Below are 20,269 nucleotides of genomic sequence, written 5' to 3'. Positions count from 1 at the left end.
CTCCATCTTTGATCAAAGAACCTCAAAATAGAAGACCAAAGATGGATAGAAAACTCACATTCCAAGAAGAGGTGCTTGAAAGATTCATCACTTTTGTGGCATAAGTTGCGCCTTGACACATATGGGATGGATTTTTTTGAGACCATGTCATTAGTTGAGAAGCAACCCTGGACCAATCACCAACCGAATATTGAGAATCTAGGGTGAATTCCTTTTTGCCAAACAAGACGCCCCAACCCCTAATAGGGCTCTTACATTTGATTTTATCCCAAGCTGAAGAAACCGAGAAATTCCTTGATTCAGTTAGAGTCCGGATCCTCTTATCTAGAGTAGAGATTGAAGGAAGAGGGATCTACGAGATTCTATTACAATAAGACTGAAGAATAGGGGAGTTGATAGAGGGAAGATCCCATTAGCCATCAGTAATATAATCTGAAACTGTAGCTGATAACCTGAGATCTAATGGATAATCAGATGAGATCTCCTCATGAAGACTAGAATTGCCCAACCAGGGATCATACCAGAAGCTAATGGAACTGCCATCACCAATAATCCAACTTTCAGAATCTTGCACAAAGCTCCAAACCTTTCTAAGACCACAGAGAATCGAAAAGGAGGAAGCTGATCATTTGAGACTACCATCTTCAGCCATAAACAGTCCTCTTAAGAAGGAAGCGAACACTGACGAGTTTGAGCAAATATGCCAACAAAGCTTGGCTAACAAAGCCAAGTTGAATTTTCTGAGACGACGGATGCCAAGGCCTCCTTCACTTTTTGGCTTACAACATTGCTTCATTTGATTGTAATGGCTTTTGAAGACTTTGCATCGCCACTTCAGATACTCCAAATAAAGTTTTTTAGCCACCTCTCCATCTGAATAATTGATGAAGCTAGCCAATAGTAAATTGAGAAATTATGCAAAGGGATGTTGCCCATGACCCTCTTCACTAGCTCAACACATCCAACAAAAGATAAAAGTTTACCTTTCCATCCTGCTAGTTTAGCTTTGAATTTGTCAATGAGAGGAAGGATGAATTCTTTCTTAATACGACCTTTAAAAATTTTCACCTATGGTAGCGTATAGAAAAGTTGTAGGTTGGAATATCCAATACTTCCTTAATTTTGCACTTCCAAACAGCTGGAATAGAGCCCAAAAATATTCCAAATTTATTTTCTATCTAGAATAAATTTGGTATGAGTTCAAGAAATTCTTTAAACTCCAAACTCCTTTTAATTTTGCACTAACAAAAATTAAGAGGTCGTCAGCATATAAGAGGTGTGAGGGGTGTAGACATTCCTAGGACCAAAAATTGATCTCACATGACCCTTGTCCCTAAGATCACAAAGCCCACGACACAAAGCTTTTTCTGTAAGAATGAACAACATACGGAAAGCAGATCACCCTGGCGAAGCCTCTCTCAACACAAAAAATCCCATGGGGCTTCCATTTACCAGAATTGATAATCCGGTTGATAGTAGAATCAGTTCAATCCAATTTATCCAAGTATGAGAAAAACCAAAGGATCTCATGATATCAAAGAGGAAATTCCACTCAAGAGTATCGAATGCCTTCTGAATGTCTAGCTTCATACCAATACAGCCTCCACAAATTTATTTATTTATTATTATTATTATTTTTTTAGATCATATTTGCTAATTCAGATGCAACCCCAATACTTGAGAAGACTATCCTTCCATTCTGAAAAGCACCCTGCTCTTCAGATATCAAGCGAGGAAGCAAAGAACTCAGACAAGTAGCCAGGACCTTAGGAATCAGCTTCAAGAAAAATTACCAAGGCGAATCAGCCTAAATTGCCCCACCTTATCGGCATTATCCACTTTAGGAATCAAAGTAATGAAGTAATTGTTTGCACCCTTCGAGATGACTCCTTCCTTGACAAAAATTTAGATATTATAACACACATCATTACCAACAATGTCCCAGCAAGTTCTATCAAAGGTACCTTGGAATCAATCTGGGCCAAGAGCACTGGATGGGTCTAAATCAAAAACTGCTTTTATAATCTCCTTAGTTAATGGAACAACTATGGTGCTAGCATTATCTGCTTCGATTAAGATCTTTGGGATGATAGATAATAAAGCATCATACTTAATACATGCCCCACGCTTGTCAAATCACTCAAAGTGGTCAACTAGGCGTTGACCAATGGCTCCCATATCCGTCAACATGTTGCCATTTTCATTTTGTAGCTCTCTGATCATGTTTCTGTCTTTTCTTTTCTCGCTAAAAGGATTCAGAAACTTTATTGAAATTAAAGAAGAAAAATGATATAAAGTCGTTAAATATCTGCACCTTTGGCACTGCTATCAACAGGAATCTAAAACCACATTAACAAAACCTGTATCGAGGTCTAGTGAGTCTATCAACCACTAGCTCATCCTGAATATGTCTAGGAAAACTTGTATCATTATTGGTAATAGACCTCTTTGCCACCACATTTGCAAGGTAATCCGCAATTGGATTTGCTTCCCTATAGAAATTCGAAATCTTCCAGGTGATTTAATTCAAAATGGGTTGTATCACATTCCAGTCTTGCATACCAAACCACAGAATCAGCCTTGCCTGAACTGCTACCACAACTGCCATAGAGTCAGCTTCTATCCATATGGCGGTAGCGCCTTTCTTCATAGCTATAAATATTCCCTCCGTTAAACAACGAAATTCAGCTATGTAGTTAGACTAAATTCCCAGCGACATCTTGAATGCTGCAATGATATCTCCATTGTGATATCTTAGAATACCCCCTACTCCAGCACTCCCAGGATTACCCAATGAACATCCATCCACGTTTAACTTCATCCAACCACTCAAAGGTTTGCACCAAATAATTCCAGCATAGATTTTTTTGCATGATGGAAGTGGTTGCAGCCCCAGTAGTCTGCAGCACAGCAAGTCACCCACTAACGTGGCAATACCCTTTTGCATGTTTCTTTCTTTTCTGATCTTGGCTGAGAGATGGAAAAACTTTAAACATCGATCACCATCCTTTAGCAATTTTAATCTAGATTTTTCCTTTCAGAGTTTTTCTTACCATTGAACAGCTTTATTGTACTCCTCTTTAGCCTGCAACTCTTGATTGTAGATAATAATTATTATTATTTATTCAATAAACTTGAGGATCTTGCTACGAAGGATACGTTTCTTTATTTTTTTTTCCCCTTATTTTCGTGATTAAATTCAACATTGAATTAAAAAAAGGCGTTAAAATTAAGCAATTCAATCAAATTCTTTAAACCTTGATTCTCACTAATATTGGCATTGTTCTTACTCTACTCTCCTTTGCAGTACATTAGTCTTTTTTATTAATAGATTTTGTTCCAAAAGAAAAAAAAAATTACTCTTTAATCTAATTCGAATTACGATCTGAATCAGAATAACAAAACTCCAATCCTCTGAGCCACAATTTGCATTTGTCCCACAACTTGTAGGTGTGAGGCCAGGTGTGTCAATTTCAGGCCTGGCAAGCCCGACCTAGCCTGATCAATTAAAGCCCTAAGGCCCCAAACTAGCCCAACCTGACAAATAAGGTGTTGGGCTCTAGCCAGACTTGTTATAATCAATCATTCTTGGTGAAAGAGTGTTACCCGATGGGCGTTTGATCATAGGTTGACTCTGCCCAACATGTTTAAAGCCCGTTTACTAAGCTCAACACATTTAAAGTCTGACTAAAAGACCCGTTTAAAGATAAATGTTATTAACCTATTTAAAGCGTATCTAAGATCCGTTTAACTCGACTATTGGTAGCCTGATTAAAGACCGATACCTGGCCAAACGTTTATGAATGAGATGATGTCTATAACATATGAGGACCTATTACTTAAACAAACCGGTCATGATCCAAGGTCCTAAACTAAAGTTGGAAGCCTCATCTGGCCTGATCAAAACCAGCCCGGCAGATCCCATTGACACCTCTAGTGGAGCGGACCCTGGTAACCGCCACACCGTCAATAGAGAGAGATGCTCAGCTGTTCCACAGCAATTCTCTTTCCCACACGATATAAACTAGTAGAATCAACTCTTATGGGTGTTAGCGGTTCCCTTTTCCTTTTCCACATCATGTCACTTTCACTGTTGGAGCTTCTCTCTTCGTATTCTCTTCCTTCCGAGAAGAAAGCCATGGCTGCTCCAGATGAATGAGCTTCCGCTAATAAATGACTGCCTCTCAAAGCCAACCGTGATATCATGAACCAGGTCCTTTTCTCTCTCTGTGTTATGTGTGTTTTGAAACTATCGGAGTACGTTGAGGTTCCCAACTGTACTTTCTATGCATTTCATCTGCTCAGGTTAGGTTTGAAGTTTCTTTGGTTCCTTTACATTATTGAAAATTTCGAGTCTGTCCTGATTATCATGATATATTTGTCGTTAAGGTTTGCTAAAAGAGCCAAAAATGAACTACAATGGAAATTCCGAACTTGAATGAATATTTTGGATGCTATGCAGTTTCACCACTTTGACAATGTTGTAATGATAGAAAATAAATGTAGAAACGATTCATGGGGATCGATGAGCATGTATAATAAACATTACAAAGACATGTTTTAGGCATACCTGAATCAATGACTGAAGAATAACAACTCCTCAATGTCTTCTGTATGCTCCTTTTACCACACGATCAATGCTGGTCTGGTCTACCCTCTTTCCCTTTTGCTTTTAGGTCATTAACCTCATTTAATGGATCAGTGATAACTATATATAGGGGTGAGGGTAGGGACCAACCCTACAAAGAAATTAGGGTTTCCGCCCCATTAAGGAAACAATACCTTAGGTCCACACATAGTAATAAATATTTCATACCATTAAGGTGTGCTAATAGAATCCAATATTTTCATAGAGATCACTTACCAATAATATTGGATTCTTTCTGCTTACTCCATCTGTAGTCAACACCACTAAACCGATTTTGGAAACAAATCTTTGACTATAATAGCCCACCTAATTGGAAATCTTACTATCTCCCACTTGGGTAGCATATGTCACAAGTTTTAGATTTTAAAATTTATTTAAAACGACTCTCCAGTTTAGATAAACTGAATGTGGCCACAAACAAAACAGTGTCGAATGGAGTGCACCTTAAACCAAATGCCTTGGTCCGAATGAGAATTACGAACACCCAACCGTATTGATCATCACATCTAAAGTGAGATGAGACCAAACACGTCAAAGTGTTCATAACATTACCAACTTGGGCTGAACAGTATAAAAGTGTTGTATGAAAATAACATACAATAGTGATCATCATGTCTATTTTCAAATTGGTCCTGGCTCGAAAACCAAATGAGCCCTATGAGACAGATACCGAAGGTCTCATTAACTACAAGCGTCTCCTAAACGCTCAAGCTTCAATCAAAGAATCTCATTGGGACTGGATCCGGATGTCCCAAAACACTAGCATTAGACCTCAATCAAACGAGGCTTTGCTAGCGACTGGATGTGTGTGTATTTACTGGAACCTCAGATACCGAATGAGGTAAATACACCACATATAACCTCAATTTTTTGTAAGAGGCAAATAAATAAGTGTATACACATAAACAAATGGCCATAATAAAAATGCATATATATTATTGAGAACAATAATAATGCATCATATATATAAATAAAACTGAAAGTCAAATGCGAACTGAGCATATTAAGCAAAACTCCCACTAATAAAATACATAAAAAGAACTAACAAGTCCCATTTTAGTGACATGCACTTGAAAGACTTTTGGAGTCAAGCCCTTAGTAAGAGGATCTGCAATCATGTTTTCTGTAGCAATCTATTCCATTGTAATCTGTGATTCTTACACTTTCTCTCTGACAAAAAATTACTTAATGTCAATGTGTTTAGAGTCTGAAGTACTTTTACGGTTATGAGAGAAACGAACCACAGCGAAGTTGTCACAGAACATCCTCAATGGTTTAGATATAGAGTCAACAATCTGTAATAATGTAGTTCTACAGAAATTTATGATTCATGAGTTTACTCTCACTGATCTTTAGATAGACCTATTCGATTCCTCCCATTTTCATAAGGAACATTAGCTTGAACATAATTAACAACCACTGGCTTAGGAGGCTCATCAATTCAAGATTAAATTTTTTTATCATAATAGCCAGAGAAATATTAATGGATTAGTTTCATTCCTTAAAATTGGGACCATTCAAAATTTTTAACAGAAAATAGCTGAGAAGTCAAAGCTGACAAATATAATCATACATATTTACCAAAATATACAATATGCAAGAACAGAAGGCATATTAAACTTCCCAACAATATAATTAAATCTGATTAATTGGGCTATTAAGCAGATTTATCCCAATATTATTTTCAATAACTGTAGGAAAACAAAAACTGGGGAAAGATCCGACGTCATTGGGGTTACACCTGTGGTGGCAAGATCGCCCAACACATAGTGGAATCTTTCACATGCAAGGCGGGACGCTCGAAACAACACCACTCTAAAAATTTCGTCACCTGTGGTGGCAAGACAAGAACCTTCAACGCTATGAAGCCCAAAACGTCACCCTTACACTATCAAGCAAAACCGACCAAATGAAGACTCACCTATGGTGGCAAGAGCACATCATTCACCATATGGTCTTCTTGACTGCAACCCATTCTGAATAGTCAACAGTAATTTCACAATCTCAGTAACTAGCCCACTAAGTGGAAGCATAATCACTGAAATTATGAAAACCTATAGACTTGGATTGCTACCAAATGCCCATGGATTAAGATTTTGGATGCAAACAACAAGATGAGCTATTTCAGTATTTAATTAATAAAATATTCAACATAAACCCACAAAAGCAACCCATTATAAACCCTAATAGTCAATATTGTAACACCATAATTTAACAGTTATCAAAGTGAGTACATTTTTAGTATGACAGTTTTGTACTTCCAGCCATTATCATAAATAAATAAAAAATCTAAATATGGCATTTTCTATAATGACAACATGCTAAATATGAAAGTTCATAACATTTATTCATGATAACAAAAAACACATGAAATATGTTATTTTATCTATAATTCATTAGATATACAAAGTTGTATACAAATGTGAACTTTCAACCTAAACGACTTTAATATCCAACACAAATATTAGCCCATAAACTTTAAGTCAATCACAATAAAAATCTACAATTTCTTTAAATAAAAAAAAAGTTCATTAACTAATAGAGCACATGAATCAAATAATTTATAGGCCAAAATAATAATGGTCCTTACAAATGAAAGTAATGTGAGCTTAGGTCCATAGTAAGTATAAACAATTTCATAGACTTTATACCATAAGCCACTAAAACTTCAATGGGTTCATTTAAATCATTCATATATAATATATCTGTTTTATCTCGATGAATTTTCAATAAAATTGAACTTTTTCACAAATACAAATATAACATATAAATTCGAAGAAATATTACTTAAATAATGCACTTGTGATATTTTGAATCATAAATGGGTGTCAAAACTCATAATTATGTGTCTCGTGACGAAACCTGATGTCACGGATGATAAATATAACATCGAAGTAAATATCAAAATACCCCAGATTGACTTAAAATTCATGAAACGACAAGTGTAGTATACATAATAAAACATGTATGTTACATCTATCACCCTCAATAGGATAATAATTTATTCTCCCACTAATATAAGAGAGTAGGACTAGATGGCCAAATAAAAGTACCATTTATAAGACTCAATATCAGTTCATATTAGAGCTAGATCTAACTGTTGGCTTAAATAAACAAGGCCAAAATAGTCAACAATATAAACAGATTTCAGAAGTCATTTCAATAAATCAAAATTAAACAATTTCTTATTCCATTTGTACAAACTTTTTATGGTCTATACAATTATTAGACTAAAAAACTGGATTTCATTGAAATTATACTGAAAATAGTTAATAAACCATCAACATGTAGAAGCAACGTAGGATGATCTTGTGCCATAACATCTCAAATATGAGCATAGGTATCATCACTAATATTAATCTTTAAGATGCCAACTCTACCCACAAAGAATTTTCACAAAAATCGATTAAAATAGACCACACCAATAACAAAGTTTAACTTGGTGTGATTCATGTGCATTCACTGTAATGACTATATCACTCAAGAATTATAGTTGAAACTGTATCCTTATCCTTTAAGACAGGAATACACTAGTCCTCCCATTTTCTTGTATTAACTGTGAAAAGAACAATAACTTTTGAGATCCCCTCACCATTGGGATCAGAAACCTTAGGTCACTGTCATTTTCTTTAACTTTGGTGACATCATCTTTGGACAAATGTCACCGACTATGCTGTCCTAGGGAAAACTATGAAAGAACAAGATACGTCACTTTGGTGGAATCCACATCACCCTTTCATGGCTCCCTAAAAATGCATTTTACAGCTAAACATATGCGAAAGCTTACACCCAATTTAACTCCAATATATTTATTCATCATAGAGTGTTCCAAATATGACATGCAAATATAAAATGCCATTAATTTTCTGCCTATGTCATTCATAAATGACTTTTTTTAATATTATAGTAATGATAAATCAGTGCAAAAACATGTATAAACAGAAATACAATTCTGAACCCACTATAGAATAAAAAAAAAACACTATAGTTGTTCCAAAACAGTTATAGAACACAAAATATAGGTCTCATTTTTATTGTTTTAAATTCAACTCAGTATATTGAACATACATCCATTGGTCGAACCATAAACAACATTTCAGAGTATATAATTACATCCTCTCACTGGTTTGACCCGTTAAGTAATTATCCACAACATCCCAAGTACATGATAAAGTGACATCATGAAAACCAATGGTATTTTATTATTCACAAGGCCTTGGGACTCTCAAAATAATTGTTTTAAATCTAAAAAACCTCATTAGACATTATGTGAAAATTTATCATTACCATAGAAGACCATTTCAAATGATAAAATCCTTCACAATATCAATAACATAGTTAATTTTCAACACATTAATCAATGACCAATTGGTTATATGACTAAATACAAAAATAATAGTTTTTTTTTTAATAAATACTTTCCCGATTAACATCGGTCAATGTTGATGACTTTTCTCAGTGGGTTTTTCAATGACCCATTGGAAAATCCAAATAGTTCAATTTTCGAGGTCAATGTGTCGGATATCTGAATTGACCAACCTAATCGGTTCAATCATGGCACAATTTTGGTAGAACCGATTCATCTTGATTTTGGGTTGGTTTAGGATTTAATCACTTTAAGGGGACTTGATCAAGACATTAGATTTTATTATTATTATTATTTTACCAATGACACAATACCAATGCCATGTCTCAAACGATCAAGTGTAGGATCAGTCTCAACCGATGTTGATTCGGATCATTGGATCTAATCAAACAATGCTTGAAACATACCTGTTCAACATTATAGTGGTTTACAATCTAATTTCGTTTAACAAATCGGATTTAATTTGGTTCAATTCAGCCTATTTCAAATTAGGCCCATAAGCTTCAACCCATTACACTTAAATAAACATGGGCAACCCAAAATAAACTTTTAAACACCCATAGGCTCAGCCCATTTAACCTTAAAAAAAAAATTAACTTGAAGGATGTGTCTTTGTATCTATAACTCTACCCTTCATCACAGACTTGCAAAATCAGACAAGATTATCTTGAAAAGTCAAAATTGGGTGTTCCTGATTCTGCTATAACATGGATTACATAGAAGCTTCTGAGAGTAGTTTGAATCCACAACTGGAAAGCTCCCCGATAAAAAACTAACAAGAGAATCTTAATCTTTAAAAACATCAAAGTCAAACAAATCTGAGCTCATTACATCCTCACTCATTTGTTAACTAAAAATCAACCTCAAATCAAAAGAAACTCGAGATTAAGTCACTTAGTTAACAGTTAAAAGCACCAATACTTATTCCAAGCTACTCAAGAAATCAATCTGTGCCGACGAAACAATACTTACCGACATCGAAGTCGACCTTCAGAGAGGTTGTAAACGATCAAAGTTGATTATCTCGGAATGAAGACCTTTCTCTTTGGTTTAACCATAATAATCGATTTACTAGCCCATAATCTTTATATAAAGAAGATGTTAGCCTTGAGCCCAACTAAATTTAACTGAAATTTTTATAAACCCCAAAATTAGGTCTATCATCTTCAACCGCCCTACCCTTTTTTTTTTTTTTTTTGATCAACCTATGGGCCTAAGCCCATAATAGTTTAAATGAAACAATAAACCTTTGTATGAAACAAATGAGACTCAGCCCATTACTTTAAAGGATTTAAAAAGAAAGGAATTGATAGAACCAAGTTTGGGTCTATCGTCACCCACGACCAAACTTTTTTTTTTTGATAAATAGTCTTACCTCTTCTAAGGTCATTGGAAAATAGAAATTTCTTAAATTAATAAAGTCTCGCACATTTTATGAGCAATACAATAACTCTTTGTTTTTAGAAAGAGCTTTTGATTTGGAATTCTATCAATTTAATTTTCAAGATTGTTTAAGCCGTTTCTGTATACTTGACCTCCACGATGATAAGTATAGATATTATATTTAAAGTCATTTAAATAAACTTTGAAATCCCTTTTAAGCTTTATCACTAAACTCTCCGTCAAATAAAAGAAGGGAAAACCAAGTTGTAGAGGCTCGACAATATTACGTTGCCGCTATTCACTTCGACTTCGACTCAGGAAAAGGAAATTCGACCCATGCAATCCCAAAGCCGTGAGGTTATTTATTTATATATTTATTTATTTATTGGTACGAAATTCAACATGCGTTCATTCATACAATAAAAAATAAAAATAAAATATATTTTGTAGCCCATCGTCTCGACCATGAGCAAGCTCTGATACCATTGATAGAAAATAAATACAGAAACGATTCACGGGGATCGATGAGCATGTATAATAAACATTACAAAGATATGTTTTAGGCATACCTGAATCCATGACTGAAGAATAACAACTCCTCAATGTCTTCTATACACTTCTTGTACCACATGATCAATGTTGATCTGGTCTACCCTCTTTCCCTTTTGCTTTTAGGTCATTAGCCTCACTTAATGGGTCAGTGATAACTATATATAGGGGTGAGGGTAAGGACCAACCCTGCAAAGAAATTAGGGTTTCCTCCACATTAAAGAAACAATACCTTAGGTCTACATATAGTAACAAATATTTCATACCATTAAGGTGTGCTAATAGAATCCAATATTTTCATAGAGATCACTTACCAATAATATTGGATTCTTTTGGCTTACTCCATCTGTAGTCAACACCACTAAACCGGTTTTGAAAACAAATTTTTGACTATGTTAGCCCACCTAATTGGAAATCTTATATGTAATTCTTTCTTAACAACACAAGCCCTTGCCATGTCACTAGACAGCGCATTTGTGTTCACTGTTGTTGGATTCTAGGAGATTCATTTTGGTATCTTAATCTTATTATAATGGGAGATAAAATGAAATTGTTTTTCAAAGGAATGCATAAAGAAGGGGTGGAGGAGGTGAGGGAAGAAAGAAGGTTATTCGAAGGTAATCAAAAAAGATTCAACATGGGAGCAATCAAATGGCGATTCTTCCTATTTAGTATTTATATCTCAGGATCATGTAGAGGTATTAGGTGTACTTTGTATATCTTTACCAAAGCCTTATTTACATTTTGAGAAATAAAAAGAGCTACCGATTCATTTTGATCTTTTTGGAGGATGGCACATTTATAGATGTGCAAAGTTATTCTCCTTAAAGAACGAAAGAAACAAAGCTTTGCTACTACTTGCAATGCTTCTTTAGGCTTAAGATTATATTTTGTGAGTGATGATGTTATTGAGTGCTTATTCTGACTCCATGTCCTTTCGGTGTGAAGAATTCAATTTACTCCTTATCTCATTTTTGTATTCTTATTCCTTAGGTTTCATGTTGGACAGCAAGTTAATGTTCACACTATACATGTTCATTGAACTTGTTATGTTTGCCTCAAATATTTCTTGACCCATTTTGAAGAATTACCTGCTCTGACATTTTTTTGTGGCAACCCGAATGTGATTTTTTGTTGAGATCTATGATGGTAGCAGAGGCTGTAGCCCCCATGTGGTACATTACAACCCAACCGACTACGACCAGATGGAGCGAGCCGACTTGGAGTATATATATGTACTATCATCTTGTTGAGAAAGTATTGTAAGATTTGAGGGTTTTTTGTATTCTAGTTTCTGGACGAGGTTTCTTGCCACGATTTGGGTGTTCTTGAGCGATCTCCATATAACTAGACATTTGACATAGCTCATATAGGAAAGAAGAAGATGAAGATGATTACATATTTAACTGGACTTTTCTATATGGATACAACTTTGTAAGTTTTCTTTTGATTTCTTTCACATATAAGTAGGACCATACGTATACTATTCTTTTTATATATTATATTTTGGGTTGGTAATCATGCATATACTTACGTTTATGCTGGTAGTTCTGTTTATTTGTGTCTAGTGTGAGGCACTAAATGTAGGTGGTCCCTAGGCGATTTGGGACTAAAGTTTGCACAGCCTCACTGATTTCCAAAACCCCCTAGTATTTGATATATTTATTTTGTGAGGACACCTCACTAATCTCCCAAGTGAATTTGGTACACTTGTCGCATTCTTGTATGTCATATGTTAGAGTACTAAATGTGATAGTGTCCCAAGTAACAGTTATTACTTATTACTAATATACATTTTAGTATTCACTCTCTCTCATGATAAATGATATGATATTGTACTAACATAATGTGAATGTTTGAGGACTCATAATGTGGTCTAATCTTTTGGTTTATTCATCGGCATTAGCTCTAACTTTGAGACAATTTCATGTGTTGATCACAAGTTTGGAGATAGCTAGAGACCTTGGCCTCTCTCATCTTTCGGTCAAATGTGATTCAGCTTCTGTGGTAACAATGATCATGAAAGGTCTTGTTCCTTGGTTTGCTATGCAGTGATGGTTTTCCCTTCAGCCTTTCCTCTTGTCTATTTTTTGGAAGATATCTCATTACTTTAGGGAATCTAATTTGATAGCAAATTACCTAGCAAAGATGGCTGCAATGTCGGAATCATCTATGGTTACTCATAATTGGATGTCTTTCCTTCATGAGGAATTATGTTTAGATGCTTAGGGAAGAGCAAGATTCAGATTCTGTTAGTTATGGTCTTTCCCCTGCTAATAGCCATGTCGAAGATTTTTCTGTCTTGTAATTTTTTGAGTTTATTTATCTTTTTGTACATTCTTCAATCTTTTAATACAATTGACTTTTTAGCGAAAAAGGATAGTAAAAAGTTAGTTCTTGAATTTATCTCAATGATCAATTTGTTCTAGTGATAGGCTTCTGCAGTCTTTTTACATGTGTCCCCTTGAGTTGGTGCCAGGCTTTTCAAAATCCTGTCATAATTGTTCTTATGAGTGTCAAATATTTTTCAGCCTTTAAAGTGAAGTGTCCCCCCACCTCCTTAAAAAGAAGTATTTTAGAGCTACAGTGTGGCATGGTTGGACCGGTATGATCTTATGTGGAAACTCAGATCTAGAAGAACCATAACCAAACCAAGATTTTTGTCTATTAAGGGTTGGTAGAGAATTCATTTGCCTTTGGGGTTATTGTTATACTCGTGCCCTAATTTCTCTTGTGTGACTTACTGCAGATGAACCACAAGGGGGAGATAGTATCAAAGACTACTGGCTAGCAATGGATTTCTACCATGAGGGAAGGAATGATCCCACATTCAAGTGTTATTTATTCGAGGACAATTAGAAAGGTTACAAATCTCCAAGGAAATCAATGTTAGTCTTTTGCCATTAAGGGGATTTACACAAACCTGAGTAATAAATTACACTGAAGTCGGGCCCACATCCTTGTACAGGCCCTAGAAACCTACAGTGCAATAAGGTGAAGTTGTCCCAACTATGTTGGGCACAATTGACCTACATTAGTTGGAGTAGTCTAACAAAAAAGGTTATTTGGTTGTGGAGCTCGGGCATGCTCATCTGTGCACCTAAGACCACCTCCAATAGTTGTTATAACCTATCAATGAATGATTAATGTATTACATCACTCAAAGGTAGGCCCACTAGGGGCGATTGTGGAATTAACCCAGTAATGGGTGAAAACTCATTTATTACCCCATCAAGCCTTAGTGAACTTAAGTTATCATGTAAAGAGTTATAAGCAAAACCCATTTGTACAAGCCCCAGTAAACTTTAGTTACTTTATAATGAGCTATTAGAAAAATCCGTTATTTTCCCAAACAACCCTTAAGTGATTTAAATCACCATAAATAGAGCTTCTTGCTCATTCATTTCATTCATACCAAACTAAGAGCAAGAGAAGGGAGAAAGGGAAGAAGAAGAAGAAGAAGAAGAAGAACAAGGGAGGTCACCTACCCATCAAAGGTGAGTTTGACTCTCTCTCTTTCCCCATTTCTTTACCCAAGCTGAATTAGGAACTCTAACCGAAATCCCCTCTTCCCACCCACTCAATCTACTAATTGAGTTGGGGATTTTGTGTAGGAGACCTAATCTAGCTAATTGAATCGCTCATATTTAAGTGGGGAGACCTCGCACAAGAAAAGCCCCAATTTAGGCAGACCAAAACCCTATAAATTGGCAATTGACCAAATCACCTATAATCACTCATTCTAACCTAACCCTACATTGGGATAAAGATGTTGTACACATGAAATCAAGATTTGGGGTGATCATAGATGAAATTAGAGACCAATGCATGAAGCCCCAATCGAATTTCCCAAAATATGGGTAACCTAAACCCCAAATTTTTGAAATTAATCAAAACTCTATAATCTACCACCCTAGCTCAACTATAGATTGGTGAATTGGTGAAGGAGACCTAGAATATAGGGACTCAATGCATGAAAACCCCAATTTGATTTCCTAAATTTAGTATCCTAAACCCTAAATTGGGGAAGTTGGATTTTTTGTTGGTCCTCTTTATTCTTTTGACTTCTTTTGTAAACAATAGAGTGAAGGTGGGAGAGAGGAATCCATTTGGATTGAAAAAGAATGATTGTGGAATCATTGGGGGTCTCCCCACTGGGAAACCCTAGTGTTTATGGAGATTCTAATACGCGCAGTGTGGAGGCCGCCGATGCTTTAAGGGATTTTGTAGCAGAATGATGGCTATCTGATCCCTTCTTGTTGGGAGAACAACATCGGTTGCCTGATGGTGTTATCTCCGAGGTTCCTTCAGGTGTGGAGGAATTTATTTTACCAAAGGATTGCAACCTGTTGGGCCAACTGCTCCTGCGGCTCAGAAGAGAAGCCCAATTCGTGTTAACCTTCAATTGATTCTTTTTCAAAGAAGGCGTCAAGATTTTATGCCTCATGACGAGAAATCACCTATAGACTAACATGGATTCGGTTCCCAGAACTCCCTCAGGAGTACTGGGATGAAGAGATTATTCTTTTGTAATTTTTGTTTTATTTTATTTTATTATGGAATGTTAGATTAGGCCTTCAATAGTTTCCTCGTTTCAATTAGTTCCCTAGTTTGAGTCAATTTCAGTTTAGTAGGGTCTAATTATGTGTGTAACTATAATCAATTCTTAATTGATTGGAGCAAATTGATTTGAATTATTGTTTGTGGAGCCAAGGTTGGCCTTGTGTTTTTCCTCTCCTTTCTTCTTCTCCCTCCTAACTCAATTCAGACTTGAGTCCTAATTCTCAGGTTAGATCTTCCCGTATCATTTTCTCCTCTGTTCATTTTTTCTTTCCTCTTCCATCTTTCCTTTCTTCTTTGTTTTCCTCAGCTAAGACTGATCGATCTCCTTCATAGTCAATTCATTTGTCCTGAAATTCTAGGTGTTAATTCACTCTTCTATAAGCAATCTGAAACCCTATTGTTGGGTAAGGTGCTGCTTGTAGTAGGTGTGTATTCATTGCTGTTAACAACATCAATTGTCACTATACTCAGTTGGACACTTGCTTTAGCTTGGCAGCCTATAGATGATATGTTTAGAGCAAAATGGATTGAAATTCAAAGTTTCATGTTGAGGGCAACGAATAGATTGCATTATATCTTCACACCAGTTCTTCGAATGTTGTGAAGTAATTTAAAAAAAAAAAAGACCTGTTCCCCATCTCCCACCTTCGGCATTGCCATCAGCAAGAGATAGGACAGCGCACTAATTGAACCTATAATGAGGTGTGTGGCAAATTAAATCAACTTTCATTTGCAAGCTTTCATGTGCAAGTTGAATACCGTAACTCTTTCCCTTTCAAGGACCATTCCTCTTCAAGGAAGGTGTTTTTCTCCAAAGATTGTGATGGATATGATCCATTATAATCTTTCTTAATATTTAAAATTTAATTATATTACTTTTAGAAATATAGAATGAATCATTTTTTCCTTTGTTGTATTAGTATATAGAAAATCATTAAATATGAGGTGATGTATACAACAATTCTCTTTCAATGACCATTCTGCTTTTAAGGAAGGCGCTTTCTCTAAAAAATTTGATGGACATAATCCATTATAGTTATAATGCCCTGGCCCCATCAACTTTGGCACAATGGTCGGGGCGTTATAGATGGTATCAAAGAGGACCCCAATAGTGTATGGAGCCATAACGGAGACATTGTGCCCAAAGGGGAGGAGAATGTGACAACCAAGAAAACAACAAGCATCAGACCCGCCTAAGATATCGGTGAGGTGTCCCACCAAGAGATGGCGAGTACCAGGGGGTTTGCAAGATCAGTGAGGGTGTACAAACTTTAGTCCCACATCACCTAAGGGGAGGTTGCAAGGCTAGTTGATAACCTCTAGCCTCCTTAACACTGTATAACGCGTTTTAAAACCTTGAGCCCCATAGATGAAAGAGGGCTATTGTGCCAAGATTAATGGGATTGGGTCATTGTAGGTGGTATCAGAGCAAATCCCAACAACATGTGGGGCCACAGTGGAGACACTGTGCCTAAAGAGAGGGAGAATGTGACACCCAAGAAAAAAACAAATATCAGACTTGCCCTGGAGCATGTTGAGTGTGATATTTGTCGTAAGGGTGTGATATTTGCGAGATCGGTGAAGACGTGCAAACTATAGTCTCATATCACTAAGGGGGAGGTTGTCCGGCTTGTTGATAATCTTTAGCTTCCTTGACTTGACATAATGCATTTTAAAGCCTTAAGGCCCATGGGCCGAAGAGGACAATATTGTGTCAAGGTTAATGGGTTAGGATATTAGAATAATCTTTCATAATATTACATCTTATTCTATTAAAAATTTAATTATATTACTTTTAACAGTACAAAATCAAAGAATCATTTTTTTCTTTCTCATACAACAATTCATTAAATTTGGGGTGATATATATAATACATATCTTTCAAGATCTATTCCACTTTTAAGGAAGATGTTTTTCCTCAAAAATTTTGATGGACATGATACATTATAATCTTTTACAATATTACGTTTCATTCCATTCAAACTTTACTTATATTATATTTAGCAATGTAGAATGAATCATTTTTTACAACAAATCTCTTTCAAGGATCATTCCACTTTTAAGGAATGTGCTTTTCCCCAAAAAAATTTATGGATAAGACATTATAATTTTTCCTAATATTACGTTTCATTCCATTTGAAATTTAATTATATTACTTTTAGCAATATAAATGGATCCATTTTTTTTCTTTTATTACAATAGTATACCCCAAATTATTAAATTTGGCGTGATATATATATATATATATATATATAAAACAAATCTCTTTCAAGGACCATTCCTCTTTTAAGGAATGTGTTTTTCTCCAACGATAGTCATGATGGATATGATCCATTATAATCTTTCTTAATGTTATGTTTTATTCCATTGAAAATTTAATTATATTACTTTTAGCAATATAGAATGAATTATTATTTCGTTTCTTGTAATAGCATATAGAAAATCATTAAATTTCTGGTGATGTATCCAACAAAACTCTTTCAAGGATCATTCTACTTTTAAGAAAGATGCTTTTCCAAATATTATATGTCATTCCATTCGAAATTTACTTATATTACTTTTAGTAATATAAAATGAATCATTTTTCCCCCCTTGTAATAGTATACAACAAATCATTAACTTTGGGGTGGTGTATACAATCATTCTCTTCGAAGGCCATTCTACTTTTAAGAAAGATGTTTTTCTCTAAAGATTTTTGTGGACATTATCCATTATAATCTTTACTAATATTATGTTTCATTCCATTCAAAATTTAATTGTAATACTTTTAGCAATATAGAATGAAACATTTTTTTTTTTTCCTTTCTTGTAATAGTATACAACAAATTAAATTTGGGGTGATGTATATAACATATTTCTTTCAAGGATCATTCAACTTTTAAGGAAGGTGCTTTTCCCCAAAGATTTTGATAGGCTACAATCATTGTAATCTTTGCAAATATTATGTTTCATTACATTCAAAATTTTATTATATTACTTTTAGCAATATAGAATGAATCATTTTTTTCCTTTTTTGTAATAATATACAACACAATTATATTTGGGTTGATTTATATAACAAATCTCTTTTAAAGACCATTCCACTTTTGAGGAAACTGCTTTTCCCCAAAGATTTTTATGGGCAGGATCCATTATAATTTTTCCTAATATAACGTTTCATTCCATTCAAAATATCATTATGTTACTTTTAGCAAAAAAAAAAAGAATCATTTTTTCCTTTTTTGCTATAGGATAAAACAATCATTAAATTTGGGGCAACGTATGCAATAAATCTCTTTCAAAGCCCATTCCATTTTAAAGGAAGGTGTTTTTCCCCAAATATTTTGATGGACATTAAATCTTTCGTAATATTATATGTCTTTACATTCAAAATATCATTATATTACTTTTAGAAGTATGGAATGAATCATTTTTTTCCATTTTTGTAATAGTATACAACAAATCATTAAACTTGAAGTGAGATTTTACAAAGCACGTTAATTGAGTTCTCTATATAAAGCCTTCCTTCTCCATTAACCATCCATAAGCGATTTGGATTTCAGGAATAAGTCTTGCCATTAGGATCCTTTGGGTAACTCTTTATGCTCTTTTTTCCCTCCTGTGTTTGATATCGATCATTTGTGTTTAGTCATCATCTTTGTTGTTCATTATAATGTTAGAATGTCCTACAGTGCATAAGTGTAAGAGCAATTTCTAGTTTGTAAATCAATAAGATCTATATGATAGTGAGGACTTATTTCAGATTTCATTGATATCTTATTTAAAAGTGTTTTTACTCTTCCTACTTTTTCTTTTACTAGTGAAAATGAAATTCATCAAACCTAAAAACATTGAAAGATGCATAGTTATTATAAAAGTGTCGAATAACCAAGTAAGGTGTCTAGTCGACAAAAGAGATCGACCTAAATTAAAACAAACCATAACCACCTACTCCATTACCTTCAATCACTAAAATAATTAAAAAAAGACTATGAATGGAGATACAAAATTATTATCAAAGTGTCGAATAGCCAAGAAGGAAGGTGTTTTTGTCGAAAAAAAAAACATCTACCTAAATTAAAAGAAACCCTAACCACCTACTCTATCACCTTCATATCACTAAAAGAAAATCAAGATTATGAGCGGAAGTACAATCAAAAAATATTTAATGTACTAAATCATACACTTTAGATACAACATTCATTTATATATATTTTCTTCTTCTTCTTTTTCTCCCCACAAACACAGCATGTGAAAAATATATTATATCTTCTTGATTTTTATTTTTTTATTTTTCTGCTATAAAATATATTTATTTAAGAAGCTAGCCACGAAACATGATAAAATGCTATAAATGAGATTGTTAACCAAGAGAGGAAGGAATATAGCAAATAAAAATATCTTCCTAAATTAAAAGAAATATAATCATCATAAAAGGTGGCTCAGCCTAGAATGGCGCTTCGGTCGCCTAGGAGTCGCCTTGATTTTTTTACCATCCTCCATCGCCTTGGTTGCCTTGTCGCCTTGATGATTATGCTCCAAAACATCTCAAAGAATACATTATCTAGGATAAACTCTTTTACTTAAAATAAGACATTTAGTATGACTAATGCTTCTCATTCAATATATTTTTGTTCAGGATTTTTTTTAAGAGATGGATTATGCCCAAACATGGCAAATGTATTACCAAAGAAGAGATGGAGGATTATTGTTTCCAAAGGAAGCACGAATAAAAATATGGAGAGCTATACAATCGGATCAACGATTTACCAAATGTGTAC

This window comes from Macadamia integrifolia, chromosome 8 (genome assembly GCF_013358625.1).
Source record: "Macadamia integrifolia cultivar HAES 741 chromosome 8, SCU_Mint_v3, whole genome shotgun sequence".
NCBI lineage: Eukaryota > Viridiplantae > Streptophyta > Magnoliopsida > Proteales > Proteaceae > Macadamia > Macadamia integrifolia.
This window is presented reverse-complemented; position numbering follows the sequence as displayed.